The sequence below is a fragment of the Pleurodeles waltl genome, chromosome 4_1, assembly GCF_031143425.1.
Source record: "Pleurodeles waltl isolate 20211129_DDA chromosome 4_1, aPleWal1.hap1.20221129, whole genome shotgun sequence".
Taxonomy (NCBI): Eukaryota; Metazoa; Chordata; class Amphibia; order Caudata; family Salamandridae; genus Pleurodeles; species Pleurodeles waltl.
Window position 1 is genome coordinate 34732729 of NC_090442.1, and position 18513 is coordinate 34751241.

The 18513-nt window shown below is 54.2% G+C and overlaps 2 non-coding genes and 1 pseudogene across 2 annotated transcripts; all 3 read left to right on the forward strand.

Annotated features, from left to right (window-relative positions):
• The first annotated feature begins 6222 nt into the window (after nt 1-6222).
• LOC138288615 (U1 spliceosomal RNA) lies at nt 6223-6401 on the forward strand (annotated as a pseudogene).
• A 521-nt stretch (nt 6402-6922) lies between these two features.
• LOC138288676 (U1 spliceosomal RNA) lies at nt 6923-7086 on the forward strand. The gene has a single exon (XR_011202530.1). It is a non-coding gene; the product is annotated as a U1 spliceosomal RNA (small nuclear RNA).
• A 4892-nt stretch (nt 7087-11978) lies between these two features.
• LOC138288691 (U1 spliceosomal RNA) lies at nt 11979-12136 on the forward strand. The gene has a single exon (XR_011202541.1). It is a non-coding gene; the product is annotated as a U1 spliceosomal RNA (small nuclear RNA).
• Nucleotides 12137-18513: the final 6377 nt, after the last annotated feature.

Below are 18513 nucleotides of genomic sequence, written 5' to 3' on the forward strand. Positions count from 1 at the left end.
AAATTTAGGAGTCTGGGGAGTGCTGGGATAGCTGCCGCCTCCCACACAGGGGGCCTACCCAGAGAGAGGAAAGTAGGCCCGGGATAGGTGACAGGTCTGTCCCTTTCAGCTGCGCCCCGGGGCCTGTGGACTGGCTGCCAGCCTGTAGCCCTCACCCTTGCCTTCCCAGGCTCAGCCTCTGGTTGAGGCAACCAGGCCTGGGCCCGGCGAGGGTTCTGCCGCGTTTGGGAGCGTTCGGGGAAAGCGTGAGGGGCTCAGGGCGAGAAACCCTGGCCCCACACAGGCCTTTTCCCTGGCCTTGGCCAACAAAAGCTCTGACTAGCCCTAGAGTAGGGCTTAGCAGCAGTTCTGTAGGCTCAGAAGCCTCCAACTCTGCTTCTGGTCCTGCTTTCCACCTGGTGAGCCCACCTGTCAGCTTGCTTGCTCTACTCTACGCTTGCCTAAATTCTCAGCAATGAACAGGATAGTGAAAGCAGAGCCCTGATTGGCTCTGCTGGAAGGTGTGGTCATGCAGATTTTGCTGGCCGGCCGGCCGAGGCTTGTGGGAAGCAGCTTTGGCTAGGCAACCCCATGCCCAAAGGGACTGAGGGGCCTTGGCTGGTCACTTTGCGCCCCCACGCCCATGCTCTGCCCCACCTCAGGCCATGCCTCTGTGGATGCCCCCCTCGCTCTGCAGGGAGATGCCAAGCAGGCCCCCCTTGCCTTGTGCCCTTCCAGCTCATACTTACCTGGCAGGGGAGACACCACGATCACCCCGTGCCTGCAGTACCTTTAGTGTCCACTAGAGGTCACTGTTCTGCCAAAGAGCTACCTGGTGCTATATGCACACAAGGGCACTTTTAAGTGCTACTACTGGAGCTGCATCCTGCTGAAGATACCTGCCTGCTGAAACCTGCCTGCCCGCTGTGGACCTTCACCTGCCTGCTGTGGACTTCGCCTGCCTGCTGGAACTGCCTGCGGTGGACTCTCACCTGCCTGCTGGAGCTGCTTGCCTGCTGGAGACCCTTCCTTGCCTGCTGGAGCTGCCTGGATACTGAGGCCTGCCTGCCTGCCTGCCTGCTGAGGGGAACCCCTGCCTGCCAAGCTTCCCTGCCTGCCTGAAGGGAACCACTGCCAGCTACCAGGAGCAGGCCTGAGGAGTACCTACCTGCTGCAGCTCCCTGAAGGACCCTTCCCAAGGCACGCCGCAACAGCAAGGACAGGATGAGCAGACCGCTGAACCCCTGGTTCCACAACACGGTGAAGATGCAGAGGAAGGTGGAATCGGATGGCTCCACACCAGAGCTGAGCAGAAAGACTTTCACAGAGTTGCTGGTGACCAAGATGGGGTTCACAGCAGCTGAGATTTGGTGCATAATGTCAGATGCACCCAAAGGCACTTACCTGCTGACGTTCATGTCGGAATCAATCTGCAGGAGATACTGGCAGATGTGCTGGTCAAGACGGGACGAGAAACCCTTCGCCGACTTCCACCTGGAGTGCCAACTCGTGTTGGAGGTGAAGAGGATGACCGTGCACGTCTACAACCCGCATGTCAACATCCAGGACCTGACCACCTTCCTACGCCGACACTGCACAGTGACGAGAGAACCCTCCCGCAACCTGGACAGTGATGGCATATGGGATGGTAAATGGACAGTCATGGTGAAGCTGAAAGAGGACCCGGCCGCCCCGGATGGAATCCATCACCCTCCTTCAAGCTTCTCCCTAGGGCGCGACTCGGGCTACCTCTACTACCCCGGGCAGCCCAGACTGTGCAACAAGTGTAGTAAACCGGGCCACACCGCTAAAGATTGCACAGTGCAAGTGTGCAAGAACTGCAAAAGAGAAGGACACACAGCCAGGGCATGCAAAGAGGAAGCCCCCTGCAACCTCTGCGGTGCCGTGGGCCACCGTTTCAAAGACTGCCCGCAAAGAGCCAAGTCCTACGCCCAGGCGGCCAAACCTCCTGGGAGAGAGGCACAGGAGGAGGCTGCCGTGGCCAGCCTTCCAGTCCCAGCACCCAGAAAGACCAAGGAAACTGGGAGGAGGAAAGTCCCCAGGCAGGAGCAAGTCAAACCTGACCAAGGCTCCACCCCAGTCCTGGAGCCACAGAGCACAGAAGAAGGAATGCCTGCCATCCCTGAGAGTATGCCAACAGACAACGCTCCCCAACTCGCCTCTGAGAACCAGGAAGAAGAACACTGGAAAAAACAGGAGCGCAGGAAAAGGAGGCACAGTCCCCCACAAGTAACAAAGAAGACCAGGAAGAAACACCTGAGCAACCACAACCCCAACTCCGATCCAGAGGAGTCAGAAGAAGAAGAACAACCAGGGAATGAGGGTCCAGATGACCAACTGGAGCAAGTCACCAGAGTGCTGCAGGAGATGAGGGCGCTAGCCAGCGTCATGGAAGCGTCCCCACCACCATCGCCAGCAATAGCTGAGAAGGAAGAGGCCTCCATGGAGGAGGAAGAGCCAGAGACCAGCCACGTGGGCAAGCCAGCCTCAGAGATGCACCAAGCAACGGTGGCCAAGACAACAGCCCCCGCGCCGGAGACCCGCCAGGAGCCTGACCAGCCCTGTAAGTAGACTTGTCACTGTGTGATAACAGCTAATTACTCTGACTTGATAGTTAGTATTTAAGCCTAAGTTAAACTCTTAAACACTAATTAAGATGGCTATTTCATTGTTTTCCATAAATGTGAGAAGTATCAGAGACAAGCGCAGATGTGCTAGCCCCTTGAACTTTCTTGCCAGCCAGGAATGTGATGTGTACATGATTCAGGAATGCTCCATCCCTTTTTCAGCTTCATACACCCACCTAGAACTGCAGTGGGCATTTGGGCCTTCTTTTTGGTCTGGGGGGAACAGCAGTAGGTCTGTAGGAGTCGCTACCTTAGTCAGAGGGAGGTGCTTCACAGTGGACTCGGTCACCGAGCTGGAAGGCGGCAGGGCTCTTGTCGTTGACGGCTCATGGGCAGGAGAACCGGTTAGACTGATCAATGTGTATGCGCCTTCTGATGTAGGTGAGAGACGGGAGCTGTTCCAGCGCCTCAGACCACAGCTGGTCACCTCCAGAACAATCATGATGGGTGGGGATTTCAACTGTATACTAGAGAGTGGTGGTCGATGTGGGACCAGAGCTAAGGAAGGATGGATGGATGATGGTGCGAAACTCCTAGCGGAGATGGTGGGTGAGGCCTCCCTGACGGACGTCATCGGATCCATGGGGGCGGACGCCAGGAATTTCACCTGGAGCCGCCCGGATGGATCTGTGCGCTCCAGGATAGACTTTGTTTTCACCTCTAGATCAGTGAGGATCAGGCAGCACTCCATGGTGACAGTGCATTTCTCTGACCACAGGGCTATCAGGTTTCAGGGGGAACTAACAAGGAAGTTCCTGACAGGTCCGGGCACCTGGAAACTGAATAGCTCTCTGCTGGGGAGAGAGGATGTACAGGAGGAGCTGAGGAGGACTTACAGTGAGTGGCAAGACATGAAAGACACCTTCCAGTCCATAGGGGAATGGTGGGAATGGGTGAAAGGCAGGATTCAGGATTTCTTTAAGAACGTGGGCAGGAAAGCAGCAAGGGGGAGGAAGAGGGAGTTCAGTAGACTGCAGCAACAGCTGCAAGAACTGCACGACCTCCAACTCCGGGGATGGGACGTCATGAACCCTCTGGAGGCAGTCAAGAAAGAGCTGAACGAGCACTTTCATGAGGAATCCAGGAGGATCATCTTCCGTTCTAAGGTGGAGAACCTGGAAAAGGGGGAGAAATGCAACTCCTTCTTCTTTAAGAAAGTCCACTCTGCGCACACCCCACTGGTTCAACTGCGCAACAGGGAGGGAATTTTGTGTGACACCAAGGAAGACATTAGGAAGGCTGTGACAGATTTCTATGGGGACCTCTACTCAGAGAAGAGGTCAGATGGGGATCAGGCAGAAAGGTTTTTGGCAGGTATCCCGAGAAAGGTTTCCACACCAGCAAGGGAAGTCCTCAACGCACCCCTCACCCTGGAGGAGCTGCACATTGCAGTTAAATCCTTCAAGTCAGGAAAGACAGGCAGTGATGGTCTACCAATTGAATTCTACACTTCACTGTGGGACCTAGTGGGACCAGACCTTCTGGAGCTGTATGAGGAGATGGAGCAGGAGGGAGTCATGCCCCACACATTAAGGGAAGGAACGATCGCGCTCCTGTATAAACATAAGGGGGAGAGATGTGACCTCAAGAACTGGCGTCCCATCTCTCTCCTGAATGTGGACTACAAGATCCTGGCAAAGACAATGGTGAATAGACTCAAGAGCGCTATGGGAGAGTTAGTTCACCCAGACCAGACCTGTGGGGTTCCAGGACGCAGAGTGGCGGACAGCCTAGCACTGATCAGGGACACGATCCAATACATCACAGACCGGAATATCCACGCTGCGCTGGTCTGTCTCGATCAGGAAAAGACCTTCGACAGCGTCTCCCATGAGTTCATGGAGAGGGTACTGCAGGGTTTTGGACTGGGGGAGCGCTTCTGCAATTATGTTAGAATAATGTATACAGACATTTTCAGTTCAGTCATGGTAAATGGTTGGAAAACAGACCCCTTTCCTATCAGGTCTGGGGTAAGACAAGGCTGCCCGCTCTCGCCCTCTTTGTTTGTTTTGGTTATAGAGCTACTCGCGGAGTACATCAGGAAGAACCCGAACATCAGAGGGATCCCGACACCAGGAGACGCAAAGAAAGAAGTCAAGTGTTCGCTGTACATAGACGACGTCACCCTCTTCTGCACGGATGGGAAATCGGTCCAGTCCCTGCTGGAGGCATGCAAGGACTTTGGCAAAGCATCAGGAGCAAAGATCAACGTGGACAAATCACAGGCAAAGCTTTTCGGCCACTGGGACCTATGCAACGATCCTCTCCCTTTCCCCGTTGAGGCAGGACTGGTAAAGATCCTCGGTTTCTGGTTTGGGGGACCAGGAGCGGCGGCGAAAAGCTGGAACGTACGCCTGGCCAAAGTCAAGCAGAAACTGGGTTTTTGGAGCTTGAGACACCTGAGCATTGAAGGAAAGGCTCTGGTGCTCAGGAACGACGCACTGCCCGTGCTGCAGTATGTGACACAGGCCTGGCCACTCCTGGCCAACGTAGCATGGGCTGTGAACAGCATGGTTTTCCACTTTGTTTGGCACTCAAAGATGGACAGGGTGAAAAGGACAGTCATGCACAAGGAGCATCGCAAGGGAAGGAAGGCAGTCCCTGACATCCCGACAATCCTCAGAGCCTTCTTTGTGTGTGGCTGCGTCCGAATAACCCTGACGAACGAGAACAAGGACCACTCAGCTTACAAGGTCTTCCGCTTCTTCCTGCTCCCAGTATGGAGAAGACTGGGATGGGATAAGTGGGAGAATGCAACAATGTTCAACTGGGACCTCCCCTGGTACTACAAGGAGATTGAGAAGTTTGTGGTGGAATTTGGGCTGAACTGTGTCACACCAAGCCTATGGAAGCCCAGGACAATCCACAGACTAATCAGGTCCAGGGACACCACAGAACAAGTGAGCGACCTGCCACCTGCTACAGCAACAAGGGTGTGGGAAAATGTATCCTCCCCATCCCTAACCAACAGACACAAAGACATTGCATGGATGGCCGTGAAAGGGGGACTGCCAGTCCGGTCATTCATGCACAGCAGGGGCCTGTGCCCACACAGAGAATGCCCAAGGGGATGCCCTGCAGAGGAAACTACATACCATCTTTTCTGGGCCTGTCCTTTTGCCCAGAGTCTGCGGGGAGCCTTAAAACAAGAAATGGAAGCCCACATCCCATACCCAAACATCACTCACCACTCGGTGCTGTATGGGCTGTTTCCAAAGACACACTCAGTGGAGGCCATCCAAGGATGCTGGAGAATCCTCTGCTGCGTAAAGGACATCCTTTTGTATGCCAGGACCCGACTGGTGACCAACGGGGAGGTGGTGAGCAGGGAAGCGTGCCGCCGAATGGTACTCAACCTGCTGAGAGACTACACAGACAAGGACAACAAGGAGGGTGAGAAGGAGGAAGAACTGTAAACCCTAACCCCTCCTTCCCACTGAACCCTCCACACTGCCCCAAGAAACCAAACCCCCCCCTTTACTACTTATTTCATATGTAAACTGACTGTGTTGTTAAAATGTGATTTGAAACAAAGTTGAAGTGGACTGCCCTTCCTAAGGGAAGAGGTACCACTCTTTAAAAACCTATGTATCGCCTACTTAAAGCACTTAATAAAGGTTTTCGCAACTTTAAAAAAAAAAAAAAAGGTGATTCTCCCAGGGTGAGGCTCATCCATTGCACTTCGGATGTGCTGACCCTTGCGATGTCCCCAAATGCGGGATACTCGACTGCAGAATTTCTGGTAGTGGGGGACTGCGTTCGCGCTTTCCCCTGATGTTTGGTGACAAGAAAAGAAAAAAATAAGTTAAAACGGATCAGGAACATCCTTAACCGTTTCTGGAGTTTTTTTTCTGGGTCGGTTGCTGCAGCACGTTGAAAAGAGGCCTGGGCAAGGGAGAGCGGCATGCAAACTCAGGAGCTCGGGTTGAGTTGGGAAAGGGCATTAAAATCAGTTTCTGGGCCTGCTTTCGAACCTGGCCAGCCCACCTGTCACCTTGCTCTACTCTACGTTTGCCTAAATTCTCAGCAATGGACAGGATAGTGAAAGCAGAGCCCTGATTGGCTCTGCTGGAAGGCGTGGTCATGCAGATTTTGCTGGCCGGCCGGCCGAGGCTTGTGGGAAGCAGCTTTGGCTAGGCAACCCCATGCCCAAAGGGACTGAGGGGCCTTGGCTGTTCACTTTGCGCCCCCACGCCCATGCTCTGCCCCACCTCAGGCCATGCCTCTGTGGATGCCTCCCTCGCTCTGCAGGGAGATGCCAAGCAGGCCCCCCTTGCCCTGTGCCCTTCCAGCTCATACTTACCTGGCAGGGGAGATATCATGGTCACCTAGGTGATGCTCCCAGGGTGAGGCTCATCCATTGCACTTCGGATGTGCTGACCCTTGCGATGTCCCCAAATGCGGGATACTCGACTGCAGAATTTCTGGTAGTGGGGGACTGCGTTCGCGCTTTCCCCTGATCTTTGGTGTCAAGAAAAGAAAAAGTTGGTCTGCAGCACACTTAGCCATTGTTCCAGCTTCCTTCTGGGGGCTGCAGGAAGCTGGAAATGGGGCTTGGCAAGGGGGAGTGGCATGCAAATTTAGGAGTCTGGGGAGTGCTGGGATAGCTGTCGCCTCCCACACAGGGGGCCTACCCAGAGAGAGGAAAGTAGGCCCGGGATAGGTGACAGGTCTGTCCCTTTCAGCTGCGCCCCGGGGCCTGTGGACTGGCTGCCAGCCTGTAGCCCTCACCCTTGCCTTCCCAGGCTCAGCCTCTGGTTGAGGCCCCCAGGCCTGGGCCCGGCGAGGGTTCTGCCGCGTTTGGGAGCGTTCGGGGAAAGCGTGAGGGGCTCAGGGCGAGAAACCCTGGCCCCACACAGGCCTTTTCCCTGGCCTTGGCCAACAAAAGCGCTGACTAGCCCTAGAGTAGGGCTTAGCAGCAGTTCTGTAGGCTCAGAAGCCTCCAACTCTGCTTCTGGTCCTGCTTTCCACCTGGTGAGCCCACCTGTCAGCTTGCTTGCTCTACTCTACGCTTGCCACAATTCTCAGCAATGGACAGGATAGTGAAAGCAAAGCCCTGATTGGCTCTGCTGGAAGGCGTGGTCATGCAGATTTTGCTGGCCGGCCGAGGCTTGTGGGAAGCAGCTTTGGCTAGGCAACCCCATGCCCAAAGGGACTGAGGGGCCTTGGCTGGTCACTTTGCGCCCCCACGCCCATGTTCTGCCCCACCTCAGGCCATGCCTCTGTGGATGCCACCCTCGCTCTGCAGGGAGATGCCAAGCAGGCCCCCCTTGCCCTGTGCCCTTCCAGCTCATACTTACCTGGCAGGGGAGATATCATGATCACCTAGGTGATTAAAGAAGACCAGGAAGAAACACCTGAGCAACCACAACCCCAACTCCGATCCAGAGGAGTCAGAAGAAGAAGAACAACCAGGGAATGAGGGTCCAGATGACCAACTGGAGCAAGTCACCAGAGTGCTGCAGGAGATGAGGGCGCTAGCCAGCGTCATGGAAGCGTCCCCACCACCATCGCCAGCAATAGCTGAGAAGGAAGAGGCCTCCATGGAGGAGGAAGAGCCAGAGACCATCCACGTGGGCAAGCCAGCCTCAGAGAAGCACCAAGCAACGGTGGCCAAGACAACAGCCCCCGCGCCGGAGACCCGCCAGGAGCCTGACCAGCCCTGTAAGTAGACTTGTCACTGTGTGATAACAGCTAATTACTCTGACTTGATAGTATTTAAGCCTAAGTTAAACTCTTAAACACTAATTAAGATGGCTATTTCATTGTTTTCCATAAATGTGAGAAGTATCAGAGACAAGCGCAGATGTGCTAGCACCTTGAACTTTCTTGCCAGCCAGGAATGTGATGTGTACATGATTCAGGAATGCTCCATCCCTTTTTCAGCTTCATACACCCACCTAGAACAGCAGTGGGCATTTGGGCCTTCTTTTTGGTCTGGGGGGAACAGCAGTAGGTCTGAAGGAGTCGCTACCTTAGTCAGAGGGAGGTGCTTCACAGTGGACTCGGTCACCGAGCTGGAAGGCGGCAGGGCTCTTGTCGTTGACGGCTCATGGGCAGGAGAACAGGTTAGACTGATCAATGTGTATGCGCCTTCTGATGTAGGTGAGAGACGGGAGCTGTTCCAGCGCCTCAGACCACAGCTGGTCACCTCCAGAACAATCATGATGGGTGGGGATTTCAACTGTATACTAGAGAGTGGTGGTCGATGTGGGACCAGAGCTAAGGAAGGATGGATGGATGATGGTGCGAAACTCCTAGCGGAGATGGTGGGTGAGGCCTCCCTGACGGACGTCATTGGATCCATGGGGGCGGACGCCAGGAATTTCACCTGGAGCCGCCCTGATGGATCTGTGCGATCCAGGATAGACTTTGTTTTCACCTCTAGATCAGTGAGGATCAGGCAGCACTCCATGGTGACAGTGCATTTCTCTGACCACAGGGCTATCAGGTTTCAGGGGGAACTAACAGGGAAGTTCCTGACAGGTCCGGGCACCTGGAAACTGAATAGCTCTCTGCTGGGGAGAGAGGATGTACAGGAGGAGCTGAGGAGGACTTACAGTGAGTGGCAAGACATGAAAGACACCTTCCAGTCCATAGGGGAATGGTGGGAATGGGTGAAAGGCAGGATTCAGGATTTCTTTAAGAACGTGGGCAGGAAAGCAGCAAGGGGGAGGAAGAGGGAGTTCAGTAGACTGCAGCAATAGCTGCAAGAACTGCACGACCTCCAACTCCGGGGATGGGACGTCATGAACCCTCTGGAGGCAGTCAAGAAAGAGCTGAGCGAGCACTTTCATGAGGAATCCAGGAGGATCATCTTCCGTTCTAAGGTGGAGAACCTGGAAAAGGGGGAGAAATGCAACTCCTTCTTCTTTAAGAAAGTCCACTCTGCGCACACCCCACTGGTTCAACTGCGCAACAGGGAGGGAATTTTGTGTGACACCAAGGAAGACATTAGGAAGGCTGTGACAGATTTCTATGGGGACCTCTACTCAGAGAAGAGGTCAGATGGGGATCAGGCAGAAAGGTTTTTGGCAGGTATCCCGAGAAAGGTTTCCACACCAGCAAGGGAAGTCCTCAACGCACCCCTCACTCTGGAGGAGCTGCACATTGCAGTTAAATCCTTCAAGTCAGGAAAGACACCAGGCAGTGATGGTCTACCAATTGAATTCTACACTTCACTGTGGGACCTAGTGGGACCAGACCTTCTGGAGCTGTATGAGGAGATGGAGCAGGAGGGAGTCATGCCCCACACATTAAGGGAAGGAACGATCGCGCTCCTGTATAAACATAAGGGGGAGAGATGTGACCTCAAGAACTGGCGTCCCATCTCTCTCCTGAATGTGGACTACAAGATCCTGGCAAAGACAATGGTGAATAGACTCAAGAGCGCTATGGGAGAGTTAGTTCACCCAGACCAGACCTGTGGGGTTCCAGGACGCAGAGTGGCGGACAGCCTAGCACTGATCAGGGACACGATCCAATACATCACAGACCGGAATATCCACGCTGCGCTGGTCTGTCTCGATCAGGAAAAGGCCTTCGACCGCGTCTCCCATGAGTTCATGGAGAGGGTACTGCAGGGTTTTGGGCTGGGGGAGCGCTTCTGCAATTATGTTAGAATAATGTATACAGACATTTTCAGTTCAGTCATGGTAAATGGTTGGAAAACAGACCCCTTTCCTATCAGGTCTGGGGTAAGACAAGGCTGCCTGCTCTCGCCCTCTTTGTTTGTTTTGGTTATAGAGCTACTCGCGGAGTACATCAGGAAGAACCCGAACATCAGAGGGATCCCGACACCAGGAGACGCAAAGAAAGAAGTCAAGTGTTCGCTGTACATGGACGACGTCACCCTCTTCTGCACGGACGGGAAATCGGTCCAGTCCCTGCTGGAGGCATGCAAGGACTTTGGCAAAGCATCAGGAGCAAAGATCAACGTGGACAAATCACAGGCAAAGCTTTTCGGCCGCTGGGACCTATGTAACGAGCTTCTCCCTTTCCCCGTGGAGGCAGGACTGGTAAAGATCCTCGGTATCTGGTTTGGGGGACCAGGAGCGGCAGCGAAAAGCTGGAACGAACGCCTGGCCAAAATCAAGCAGAAACTGGGCTTTTGGAGCTTGAGACACCTGAGCATTGAAGGAAAGGCTCTGGTGCTCAGGAACGACGCACTGCCCATGCTGCAGTATGTGACACAGGCCTGGCCACTCCTGGCCAACGTAGCACGGGCTGTGAACAGCATGGTTTTCCACTTTGTTTGGCACTCAAAGATGGACAGGGTGAAAAGGACAGTCATGCACAAGGAGCATCGCAAGGGAGGGAAGGCAGTCCCTGACATCCCGACAATCCTCAGAGCCTTCTTTGTGTGTGGCTGCGTCCGAATAACCCTGACGAACGAGAACAATGACCACTCAGCTTACAAGGTCTTCCGCTTCTTCCTGCTCCCAGTATGGAGAAGACTGGGATGGGATAAGTGGGAGAATGCAACAATGTTCAACTGGGACCTCCCCTGGTACTACAAGGAGATTGAGAAGTTTGTGGTGGAATTTGGGCTGAACTGTGTCACACCAAGCCTATGGAAGCCCAGGACAATCCACAGACTAATCAGGTCCAGGGACACCACAGAACCAGTGAGCGACCTGCCACCTGCTACAGCAACAAGGGTGTGGGAAAATGTATCCTCCCCATCCCTAACCAACAGACACAAAGACATTGCATGGATGGCCGTGAAAGGGGGACTGCCAGTCCGGTCATTCATGCACAGCAGGGGCCTGTGCCCACACAGAGAATGCCCAAGGGGATGCCCTGCAGAGGAAACTACATACCATCTTTTCTGGGCCTGCCCTTTTGCCCAGAGACTGCGGGGAGCCTTAAAACAAGAAATGGAAGCCCACATCTCATACCCAAACATCACTCACCACTCGGTGCTGTATGGGCTGTTTCCAAAGACACACTCAGTGGAGGCCATCCAAGGATGCTGGAGAATCCTCTGCTGCGTAAAGGACATCCTTTTGTATGCCAGGACCCGACTGGTGACCAACGGGGAGGTGGTGAGCAGGGAAGCGTGCCGCCGAATGGTACTCAACCTGCTGAGATACTACACAGACAAGGGCAACAAGGAGGGTGAGAAGGAGGAAGAACTGTAAACCCTAACCCCTCCTTCCCACTGAACCCTCCACACTGCCCCAAGAAACCAAACCCCCCCCTTTACTACTTATTTCATATGTAAACTGACTGTGTTGTTAAAATGTGATTTGAAACAAAGTTGAAGTGGACTGCCCTTCCTAAGGGAAGAGGTACCACTCTTTAAAAACCTATGTATCGCCTACTTAAAGCACTTAATAAAGGTTTTTGAAACTTAAAAAAAAAAAAAAAAAAAAAAAAGGTGATTCTCCCAGGGTGAGGCTCATCCATTGCACTTCGGATGTGCTGACCCCTGCGATGTCCCCAAATGCGGGATACTCGACTGCAGAATTTCTGGTAGTGGGGGACTGCGTTCGCGCTTTCCCCTGATCTTTGGTGTCAAGAAAAGAAAAAGTTGGTCTGCAGCACACTTAGCCATTGTTCCAGCTTCCTTCTGGGGACTGCTGGAAGCTGGAAATGGGGCTGGGCAAGGGGGAGTGGCATGCAAATGTAGGAGTCTGGGGAGTGCTGAGATAGCCGCCGCCTCCCACACAGGGGCCTACCCAGAGAGAGGAAAGTAGGCCCGGGATAGGTGACAGGTCTGTCCCTTTCAGCTGCACCCCGGGGCCTGTGGACTGGCTGCCAGCCTGTAGCCCTCACCCTTGCCTTCCCAGGCTCAGCCTCTGGTTGAGGCCCCCAGGCCTGGGCGGCGAGGGTTCTGCCGCGTTTGGGAGCGTTCGGGGAAAGCGTGAGGGGCTCAGGGCGAGAAACCCTGGCCCCCACACAGGCCTTTTCCCTGGCCTTGGCCAACAAAAGCGCTGACTAGCCCTAGAGTAGGGCTTAGCAGCAGTTCTGTAGGCTCAGAAGCCTCCAACTCTGCTTCTGGTCCTGCTTTCCACCTGGTGAGCCCACCTGTCAGCTTGCTTGCTCTACTACACGCTTGCCCCAATTCTCAGCAATGGACAGGATAGTGAAAGCAAAGCCCTGATTGGCTCTGCTGGAAGGCGTGGTCATGCAGATTTTGCTGGCCGGCCGAGGCTTGTGGGAAGCAGCTTTGGCTAGGCAACCCCATGCCCAAAGGGACTGAGGGGCCTTGGCTGGTCACTTTGCGCCCCCACGCCCATGTTCTGCCCCACCTCAGGCCATGCCTCTGTGGATGCCACCCTCGCTCTGCAGGGAGATGCCAAGCAGGCCCCCCTTGCCCTGTGCCCTTCCAGCTCATACTTACCTGGCAGGGGAGACACCACGATCACCCCGTGCCTGCAGTACCTTTAGTGTCCACTAGAGATGACTGTTCTGCCAAAGAGCTACCTGGTGCTATATGCACACAAGGGCACTTTTAAGTGCTACTACTGGAGCTGCATCCTGCTGAAGATACCTGCCTGCTGAAACCTGCCTGCCTGCTGTGGACCTTCACCTGCCTGCTGTGGACTTCGCCTGCCTGCTGGAACCGCCTGCGGTGGACTCTTACCTGCCTGCTGGAGCTGCTTGCCTGCTGGAGACCCTTCCTTGCCCGCTGGAGCTGCCTGGATACTGAGGCCTGCCTGCCTGCCTGCCTGCTGAGGGAAACCCCTGCCTGCCAAGCTTCCCTGCCTGCCTGAAGGGAACCACTGCCAGCCACCAGGAGCAGGCCTGAGGAGTACCTACCTGCTGCAGCTCCCTGAAGGACCCTTCCCAAGGCACGCCGCAACCGCAAGGACAGGATGAACAGACCGCTGAACCCCTGGTTCCACAACACGGTGAAGATGCAGAGGAAGGTGGAATCGGATGGCTCCACACCAGAGCTGAGCAGAAAGACTTTCACAGAGTTGCTGGTGACCAAGATGGGGTTCACAGCAGCTGAGATTTGGTGCATAATGTCAGATGCACCCAAAGGCACTTACCTGCTGACGTTCATGTCGGAATCAATCTGCAGGAGATACTGGCAGATGTGCTGGTCAAGACGGGACGAGAAACCCTTCGCCGACTTCCACCTGGAGTGCCAACTCGTGTTGGAGGTGAAGAGGATGACCGTGCACGTCTACAACCCGCATGTCAACATCCAGGACCTGACCACCTTCCTACGCCGACACTGCACAGTGACGAGAGAACCCTCCCGCAACCTGGACAGTGATGGCATATGGGATGGTAAATGGACAGTCATGGTGAAGCTGAAAGAGGACCCGGCCGCCCCGGATGGAATCCATCACCCTCCTTCAAGCTTCTCCCTAGGGCGCGACTCGTGCTACCTCTACTACCCCGGGCAGCCCAGACTGTGCAACAAGTGTAGTAAACCGGGCCACACCGCTAAAGATTGCACAGTGCAAGTGTGCAAGAACTGCTAAAGAGAAGGACACACAGCCAGGGCATGCAAAGAGGAAGCCCCCTGCAACCTCTGCGGTGCCGTGGGCCACCGTTTCAAAGACTGCCCGCAAAGAGCCAAGTCCTACGCCCAGGCGGCCAAACCTCCTGGGAGAGAGGCACAGGAGGAGGCTGCCGTGGCCAGCCTTCCAGTCCCAGCACCCAGAAAGACCAAGGAAACTGGGAGGAGGAAAGGCCCCAGGCAGGAGCAAGTCAAACCTGACCAAGGCTCCACCCCAGTCCTGGAGCCACAGAGCACAGAAGAAGGAATGCCTGCCATCCCTGAGAGTATGCCAACAGACAACGCTCCCCAACTCGCCTCTGAGAATCAGGAAGAAGAACCCTGGACAAAACAGGAGCGCAGGAAAAGGAGGCACAGTCCCCCACAAGTAACAAAGAAGACCAGGAAGAAACACCTGAGCAACCACAACCCCAACTCCGATCCAGAGGAGTCAGAAGAAGAACAACAACCAGGGAATGAGGGTCCAGATGACCAACTGGAGCAAGTCACCAGAGTGCTGCAGGAGATGAGGGCGCTAGCCAGCGTCATGGAAGCGTCCCCACCACCATCGCCAGCAATAGCTGAGAAGGAAGAGGCCTCCATGGAGGAGGAAGAGCCAGAGACCAGCCACGTGGGCAAGCCAGCCTCAGAGAAGCACCAAGCAACGGTGGCCAAGACAACAGCCCCCGCGCCGGAGACCCGCCAGGAGCCTGACCAGCCCTGTAAGTAGACTTGTCACTGTGTGATAACAGCTAATTACTCTGACTTGATAGTTAGTATTTAAGCCTAAGTTAAACTCTTAAACACTAATTAAGATGGCTATTTCATTGTTTTCCATAAATGTGAGAAGTATCAGAGACAAGCGCAGATGTGCTAGCACCTTGAACTTTCTTGCCAGCCAGGAATGTGATGTGTACATGATTCAGGAATGCTCCATCCCTTTTTTAGCTTCATACACCCACCTAGAACAGCAGTGGGCATTTGGGCCTTCTTTTTGGTCTGGGGGGAACAGCAGTAGGTCTGTAGGAGTCGCTACCTTAGTCAGAGGGAGGTGCTTCACAGTGGACTCGGTCACCGAGCTGGAAGGCGGCAGGGCTCTTGTCGTTGACGGCTCATGGGCAGGAGAACCGGTTAGACTGATCAATGTGTATGCGCCTTCTGATGTAGGCGAGAGACGGGAGCTGTTCCAGCGCCTCAGACCACAGCTGGTCACCTCCAGAACAATCATGATGGGTGGGGATTTCAACTGTATACTAGAGAGTGGTGGTCGATGTGGGACCAGAGCTAAGGAAGGATGGATGGAGGATGGTGCGAAACTCCTAGCGGAGATGGTGGGTGAGGCCTCCCTGACGGACGTCATTGGATCCATGGGGGCGGACGCCAGGAATTTCACCTGGAGCCGCCCTGATGGATCTGTGCGATCCAGGATAGACTTTGTTTTCACCTCTAGATCAGTGAGGATCAGGCAGCACTCCATGGTGACAGTGCATTTCTCTGACCACAGGGCTATCAGGTTTCAGGGGGAACTAACAGGGAAGTTCCTGACAGGTCCGGGCACCTGGAAACTGAATAGCTCTCTGCTGGGGAGAGAGGATGTACAGGAGGAGCTGAGGAGGACTTACAGTGAGTGGCAAGACATGAAAGACACCTTCCAGTCCATAGGGGAATGGTGGGAATGGGTGAAAGGCAGGATTCAGGATTTCTTTAAGAACGTGGGCAGGAAAGCAGCAAGGGGGAGGAAGAGGGAGTTCAGTAGACTGCAGCAACAGCTGCAAGAACTGCACGACCTCCAACTCCGGGGATGGGACGTCATGAACCCTCTGGAGGCAGTCAAGAAAGAGCTGAGCGAGCACTTTCATGAGGAATCCAGGAGGATCATCTTCCGTTCTAAGGTGGAGAACCTGGAAAAGGGGGAGAAATGCAACTCCTTCTTCTTTAAGAAAGTCCACGCTGCGCACACCCCACTGGTTCAACTGCGCAACAGGGAGGGAATTTTGTGTGACACAAAGGAAGACATTAGGAAGGCTGTGACAGATTTCTATGGGGACCTCTACTCAGAGAAGAGGTCAGATGGGGATCAGGCAGAAAGGTTTTTGGCAGGTATCCCGAGAAAGGTTTCCACACCAGCAAGGGAAGTCCTCAACGCACCCCTCACCCTGGAGGAGCTGCACATTGCAGTTAAATCCTTCAAGTCAGGAAAGACACCAGGCAGTGATGGTCTACCAATTGAATTCTACACTTCACTGTGGGACCTAGTGGGACCAGACCTTCTGGAGCTGTATGAGGAGATGGAGCAGGAGGGAGTCATGCCCCACACATTAAGGGAAGGAACAATCGCGCTCCTGTATAAACATAAGGGGGAGAGATGTGACCTCAAGAACTGGCGTCCCATCTCTCTCCTGAATGTGGACTACAAGATCCTGGCAAAGACAATGGTGAATAGACTCAAGAGCGCTATGGGAGAGTTGGTTCACCCAGACCAGACCTGTGGGGTTCCAGGACGCAGAGTGGCGGACAGCCTAGCACTGATCAGGGACACGATCCAATACATCACAGACCGGAATATCCACGCTGCGCTGGTCTGTCTCGATCAGGAAAAGGCCTTCGACCGCGTCTCCCATGAGTTCATGGAGAGGGTACTGCAGGGTTTTGGGCTGGGGGAGCGCTTCTGCAATTATGTTAGAATAATGTATACAGACATTTTCAGTTCAGTCATGGTAAATGGTTGGAAAACAGACCCCTTTCCTATCAGGTCTGGGGTAAGACAAGGCAGCCCGCTCTCGCCCTCTTTGTTTGTTTTGGTTATAGAGCTTCTCACGGAGTACATCAGGAAGAACCCGAACATCAGAGCGATCCCGACACCAGGAGACGCAAAGAAAGAAGTCAAGTGTTCGCTGTACATGGACGACGTCACCCTCTTCTGCACGGACGGGAAATCGGTCCAGTCCCTGCTGGAGGCATGCAAGGACTTTGGCAAAGCATCAGGAGCAAAGATCAACGTGGACAAATCACAGGCAAAGCTTTTCGGCCGCTGGGACCTATGTAAAGAGCCTCTCCCTTTCCCCGTTGAGGCAGGACTGGTAAAGATCCTCGGTATCTGGTTTGGGGGACCAGGAGCGGCAGCGAAAAGCTGGAACGAACGCCTGGCCAAAGTCAAGCAGAAACTGGGCTTTTGGAGTTCGAGACACCTGAGCATTGAAGGAAAGGCTCTGGTGCTCAGGAACGACGCACTGCCCGTGCTGCAGTATGTGACACAGGCCTGGCCACTCCTGGCCAACGTAGCACGGGCTGTGAACAGCATGGTTTTCCACTTTGTTTGGCACTCAAAGATGGACAGGGTGAAAAGGACAGTCATGCACAAGGAGCATCGCAAGGGAAGGAAGGCAGTCCCTGACATCCCGCCAATCCTCAGAGCCTTCTTTGTGTGTGGCTGCGTCCGAATAACCCTGACGAACGAGAACAAGGACCACTCAGCTTACAAGGTCTTCCGCTTCTTCCTGCTCCCAGTGTGGAGAAGACTGGGATGGGATAAGTGGGAGAATGCAACAATGTTCAACTGGGACCTCCCCTGGTACTACAAGGAGATTGAGAAGTTTGTGGTGGAATTTGGGCTGAACTGTGTCACACCAAGCCTATGGAAGCCCAGGACAATCCACAGACTAATCAGGTCCAGGGACACCACAGAACCAGTGAGCGACCTGCCACCTGCTACAGCAACAAGGGTGTGGGAAAATGTATCCTCCCCATCCCTAACCAACAGACACAAAGACATTGCATGGATGGCCGTGAAAGGGGGACTGCCAGTCCGGTCATTCATGCACAGCAGGGGCCTGTGCCCACACAGAGAATGCCCAAGGGGATGCCCTGCAGAGGAAACTACATACCATCTTTTCTGGGCCTGCCCTTTTGCCCAGAGACTGGGGGGAGCCTTAAAACAAGAAATGGAAGCCCTCATCCCATACCCAAACATCACTCACCACTCGGTGCTGTATGGGCTGTTTCCAAAGACACACTCAGTGGAGGCCATCCAAGGATGCTGGAGAATCCTCTGCTGCGTAAAGGACATCCTTTTGTATGCCAGGACCCGACTGGTGACCAACGGGGAGGTGGTGAGCAGGGAAGCATGCCGCCGAATGGTACTCAACCTGCTGAGAGACTACACAGACAAGGACAACAAGGAGGGTGAGAAGGAGGAAGAACTGTAAACCCTAACCCCTCCTTCCCACTGAACTCCCCACACTGCCCCAAGAAACCAAACCCCCTTTACTACTTATTTCATATGTAAACTGACTGTGTTGTTAAAATGTGATTTGAAACAAAGTTGAAGTGGACTGCCCTTCCTAAGGGAAGAGGTACCACTCTTTAAAAACCTATGTATCGCCTACTTAAAGCACTTAATAAAGGTTTTTGAAACTTAAAAAAAAA